This window comes from Capsicum annuum, chromosome 1, assembly GCF_002878395.1.
Source record: "Capsicum annuum cultivar UCD-10X-F1 chromosome 1, UCD10Xv1.1, whole genome shotgun sequence".
NCBI lineage: Eukaryota > Viridiplantae > Streptophyta > Magnoliopsida > Solanales > Solanaceae > Capsicum > Capsicum annuum.
The window spans coordinates 105110163-105116417 of record NC_061111.1 but is presented as its reverse complement, the minus strand read 5'-3'; the positions used below and the strand labels follow the sequence as shown (position 1 = coordinate 105116417).

Genomic DNA, 6255 nt, shown 5'->3' with positions numbered 1-6255 from the left:
TTTCTGTTTGTCAAGCTTCAATAAATATTTATATCTATAGTTTTAATGAATTTTTATTAATTGATGGACCTTTTTTATGTTTTCTGTAATTTTCATGTGCATAGGTACGATTAAACCAATCTTTTTTCCTTTCCTCTCTCACACATTCGACATGCAATAATGGAACTCTTTATCAAACCTTACATTTCTATTGTTAAAGTTTCAGCTTTAATTACTCATAAAACACAATAGAAAAGTCATTAATGTGGCCTATGATTTGTGGCTACCAGACTGCTGTAATTTTCATCTAGGTAGGATATTTTTTTCATACAATAGTCAATATAATTCTATAGCACATTGTACCTATATATTTTCAGTTCTGTGAGTTTATCTACTAAAATTGAGAATGAACAAAACAATAATGATCTTGCAAGTTTATTGTGGAGAGTATTTGATAACTGTGACATGATATAACTTTGTTAGTTTCTTTATTTTTTGAGTCTTAATAATTGACCATAATGTATTATAAATTGATAGGCTATGAGGAATGGTGCTAATTTATGTTAAACAATGCCAATAACAAACCAAAAATTTGAGAAAAGAAAACATCTTATATAGGTTGAGTGTATTTCAAAGGTGAGTTGCTCTTGTTAGGATTAAAAGAAAATCATCATTAATGTTACTAGGTTGACCAAGCATTCGAAGCTTGGTGATAGCTTCTGTCAAAAGGTTCCAGATTAAGCACCATATTGAGCTAACTATATCTTGAACAAAATTTTTGGTCTGATCATATTTAATCCTTTAGTATGTCATGAATTTTATCAATATAACTACTTTATTGCCATATATATTCTTTATAACTAATGCACTTTTGTGTTATTTAGTAATATTATTGAACTTATTTCTTGAGGACAAACCAACCATAGTGTAGTTATCAACTTTGGTTATTTGCTGGGAGCTTTTGAATCAAATTTCTTTTATAGAGTTTGCAGGTTCATGATGTTCTTCAATTGGGGTTGGTGCATTTTCTAAAAATGGACCATTTAGGCCAAGCGGACAATTTCTTGTTAAGAATGAACGCAACTGGAACAAAGGTACAAGATAAGTCATTTTATTCAAGAAAATTTTCCCATTTGTATAGTCCTGAGAAGTAGAAAATGATTTTTTTTCTTGAAATATTGCAGAGGCAAACATATTGTATTTGGAAAGCCCAATTGGAGTTGGGTTCTCTTACTCTGCTAATACTTCTTCATATGAGGCAGTAAATGATGAAATAACAGGTGTTTTTTGCCACTCCCAAATATTAATTCAACATGCATTTCACGTTGATAGACTTTGTTTTCCAACTATTGGTTCAGTTACAAAAGCTTGTTCCTTTTTTATTTTCTTTTTTGACTTTTGTGATGAGCATGTGTGATTGTTGATCTTTAATAATGTTGAGTACCATCAATATCCTACCCATGACAAGGTCCATGAGGGCGGCTAGGGTGTCCTAGGTCAGAGTCATGATCGAACATGGTGCTTGTTGGTGGTCTTAGTTAAGAACAAAAGTTGCACACTTGCTATTAGCTATAGTTTTTGACATGATGATAAGCGCTCGGTCCTAATAAGTAGTAATATAATAACTTACAACTTTATGGAAAGGAAAAGCAGCTCTTCTTTAATGTTAATGTGGTTTCTGGATTTTATCCTTGTTTTTTTATCCTAATTGAACTTTGCCTTTGTGAATTTTAAATTTCTTGATTTATATGTATTTGCATTTTAAAGCTGTTTGTCTTTTTTTTTTTTTTGTATTTTTAAGCCAGGGACAATGTTGTATTCTTACTATGCTGGTTCTATAAATTTCCACAGTACAGCAAGAGCGATTTGTTTTTAACTGGTGAAAGTTATGCAAGTAAAATTATTTTATTCCTTTTAAGTGCCACAGGTGGTTTTTTTTTCTTATTAATTTTGTTCTTGGTTAATCACATTTTGGCTTGTTTGATTACAGGACATTATTTACCTCAACTAGCTAAGCTCATGGTGGCATATAACAAGAAGCAGCACCTCTTCAATCTAAAAAGAGTTGCAGTAAGTTTTATCCTAAAGTATCAAAATAAGTTTTATATCATAAGTATTTCTTTATTGCTTCTATATATTGTGTTTGATATTTCTTGAAGACTTTTGAATCTTGTAGTCTTAAATTTTAGATATGTAGAACGTACCAAAATATTTTTTAATTTTGTAGTCTTAAACATGTCACATGAAAAGTTAGAATTTAAGAGGTTCCAAAAAATTAAAGAGAAATTCTTTTTGAAACAGAGGGAGTGCATGTTATTGAGGTATTTAGAAGAAAAGTTCTGTTTAATCCCTCTGTTTTTCATTTTTTTGCAACTAGGTAATCCGGTTTTGGAATTCACTACTGACTTTAACTTGAGAGCAGAGTACTTCTGGTCTCATGGTCTCAGATCCTACATACAGAATGTTTAGTTTTGCTTGTAATTATTCTCGATATGTTAGTGAGTACTACAGGGACTCTTTATTGCTAATTTGTTCGAGAGTCATGAGCTTAGTAAGTAGAGAAACAAGTAAGTTTGTGGACAAGTATGATGTAACCCTTGATGTTTGTATTTCCTCTGTGCTCTCCCAATCCAAGATTATAAGTTCCTATGTAAGTCTATGTTCCCCGTTATTTGTTAGGCTTCTCTTCATGTTCTTATCAGATTAAACTGACTATTGAAAGTGCTACTAATTATCAGGAAAATACCGAGAAGTTAGACGTATGTGTGGAAGATGAAGTCGTCAATTACTTTAACTGAAAAGATGTAAGAAGGGCCCTTCATGCTAAGCTTGTAGGAGTACGCAGATGGTCTGTTTGCAGCAGGTAAACATTCTTGTTGGTGAAACAGTCAATAGATGAATAGCACAGTGACTAAAAAAAATAAATAAATCAGGTCATAAGTTAATTGGTAATCTGGATGAACGTTTACTAAACTCTGCTACCATAGGTGAAAAGTTAACTTTATTAGTGTATATAAATTAAATCCGTAATAGAATATGAAGTGTATCATTCCACTGGCTTCAACTTATTGCGGATACTAATAATCACCGTGTGCTTGTGTCTTGAGTTTACAATTGACCATTGCTTCTTGTCCAATAATTTGCAAGTTTGCTGCTGTTGCTTAATAACAGATATTTCTGATTGCACCTTCAGAAACCAGACAAATTAAGTTTCTTTCATTACACATAATGTAATGAAAGAAGAATCAGTACATTACATGCAAAAATGTACTCTGCTAGGAAGTTCATGTCAATGATTTAGTTTCTATTATTGCATCTTCATGGAGAAACAATTTCCTACTAAATGATTAACCAATAAACTCTCTCTTTGCTTCCAGTGGCAAAGTCACCTTATCCAAAGAGGTTTGACACTTCTTTCGCCAACTTTTATGCATATATTATATATTGACTCCCCTTATTTTCTACGTGCGTCAGTTTTTTTAATATATATATTGGGATACCCCTTAATAAAGTTTCTGACTCCACCACTGATTGCTTCCACAACATTCTGGACTACCAATATCTTGACATAGAAATACTAACCATCTCCATAATAGGAATGCTTGTCATAAAAAGAATTCCAGTCTTAATATACAGGTACATAAGCAGCCACATTTAATGTACCTTCATGCACTTAATTCCTCATGTGAACTCAGCGATTCGTTTCAACGTCTAACACCAATACTCTTAAAACTCTTTACAAATAGTGGGTATCAAGATTCTGTCGTTCCACTGATTGGAAGCCGTGCAATTGTTCATCAACTAGCAAGGCAGATGCGACTGAACACAACTGCCCCTATAGAGTTTGGTTTGCAGAACAACAGGTAATAACATGCATTAGAAGGTTAAACAATCTTTTCATCAGGTCTATTTTGTAGAAGAACAAGATAGATTATTTGAAGAGGTCTTTTCAGGCAAAATGTCATTTGATTTTTCGTTTTTGGGTTTGTTAGGTTGGTGGATGGACACATACGTGTTTATGTATTGTGTAATTAACATGTTTTTACATGAATTACTGCATCGTTCTTCTATATCTGTTCATGCAGTTGATGAGTCTTTGTCCACTGGGATGCTTTTGTTTCCTAAGAGAACCTACCAACCCAGCAACATGAGGCGCAAAAGGACGCATGGTTTTTTGCTCGGTACGCATCTTTCACTTAATCACCTGCTGGCCAAATATGCCACATTCTCATAAAAGTAGCATTATCCACCATCTCGAACCCATTTTATTCTATTTTAGCATTTTCAATCTTTCAGTTGTTTAAAGAATATGCACTACATCACGTTTGTTTCTCTCTCTGTTTCTGGAGACTGCTGTAGCATTATATATATACAATACATTCTAAAGAGTCGTATTTAAGTTATCGACAACATGTTTTACTTTTAAAACAATTCCAACTAGGGGTAAGTGTACATGAAAAAGGAGATGGAAGTAAAATATATTCTATGTACTGCTACGCTTACTACGCCCATGATGCCGAAGTGGTTTTTCCGAATAAAATTGACTACGATGCACTAGGAACTAATTGTTACAACTGGAAGAATTGCAACTGGGAAAATTATTGGCGTGCAATTACTTGTCCTTTAAATGAACCTTTGATTTCAAATTGATATCTGTGGACACTAACAACACTGATATTGGGTCTTGTCACAGGTTGTTATTTTTGGCTTTGACATTTGGTTTTCATCATATGTGGTTTGACTTTGTTAACATATATTTGTGTAATGGTATCAGTATTTCACAACAATCCAGCTACTTCACCAATAGGTATGTCCTTTAAATAAGCCTTTCATTTCAAATTGACGTCTGTAGATACTAACAACAATGATATTGGGTCTATATTTGCCTACTTTGAACGAAAAGGTTATTGCAAACATATTTTTTAAAGGTACACTATTTAAGTTGGTATGATTAATCAAGATTCAGTTTTTCTGTAATACCCATGAGTCCTTTTTCTGTTTTTGCTGCATGTTATGTTCAATTTTCTCTTCTAAGTTGGATTGGTTAAGCAAGATTAAATTTTTCTGCAAACCCCGTATCTTTCAGTTCTTGTTTCATTTTCTTGTTAGTCTTGTAGTAACTCTTCTTTAGTGATACATGGGGTGTTGATGGTAATGATCAAAGATTCAAATTTCCTGATTCTAATGTGATGACATGCATACCAAACTAGAAAGAAGAAAAAGTTGAGTTCTTTGGACTAGACTGCTATACAAGATTCACTTTTTTTCTAGACCTCCCAATTAATAAGACAACTACTTTGCCAATAGGTATGTAAAAGTTTATCCAACATTTTTAAAACGGAGAGATACGTACAGTGTTCCAAATGCTACCTACAATGTAATTCTTTTAATTTGGCAAATGGATATTGATTCCAATTCCATAATGACTTGGGTTATTCGAACTTTTATTCTAATAGCTATTATGTTTGTCTTCATTGAATAAAGATTTATTTTATCATCCCATTTTGAACTTCTTAACTAATTTAATCTTTAAATCTAATTTAACAGGTGTTTCATCATTAATGCTCGAGAGATTGATCACAGCAACAACTGCATCCCCCCTATTGTAGAATTTATAAATATTATTTGTATCAATGTAAATAGGCAACAATCACTATCATAAAACATACATTTGAAAGCTTTTCCATCAACTGATCCAATCAAACGAGATAGCCCCTTACTGTTACATCTTTATTTTATTCTACTATACGCGTTGGGCTCGTGCAATGCACAGGCATACCTATCTAGTATCGGTATAAAACAAATGACAATAGTATGGTAGTTCAAATCACTACTTGTACTTGATTAGACTGCCTTCAGCTCTTTTTTTTTATCTGCTCAATGAATTGAATTAGAAAAATGAGCAAATGTCCCTCTGGGTTTGCTCCTTTATTTAGTACGTCGGATCGGATATTTTGATTAGTCGGGCCGAGTAGACTTAAGTTGGATCCAAATTTGATTATAAGGATAATAACATTTAATTAATTTAATTTTTCACCAATAGAAAGCTTTCACGTAATAGAGGAAATTTTTAATTAAAGTTTAAATTAGGTTTGTTAGTTGTAAGGGTAAAGTTGGGCCATAAAGCTGGATGGAGGGGTATTTTAGAGCAATAGGTTAACCGAGGATATTTTAGAGCCAATTTCAATACTTGATTCGGGGCCGTTTGGTTTGCAGGACTACAGTCAATAATCCCGGGATAAAAATGTAAATCACTCGTTTGGTTGTAAATATTTG

The 6255-nt window shown here is 32.8% G+C and overlaps 1 pseudogene; it reads left to right on the top strand.

Annotated features, from left to right (window-relative positions):
• Positions 1–979: 979 nt before the first annotated feature.
• LOC107857157 lies at positions 980–5704 on the top strand (annotated as a pseudogene).
• The last annotated feature ends 551 nt before the right edge of the window (positions 5705–6255 follow it).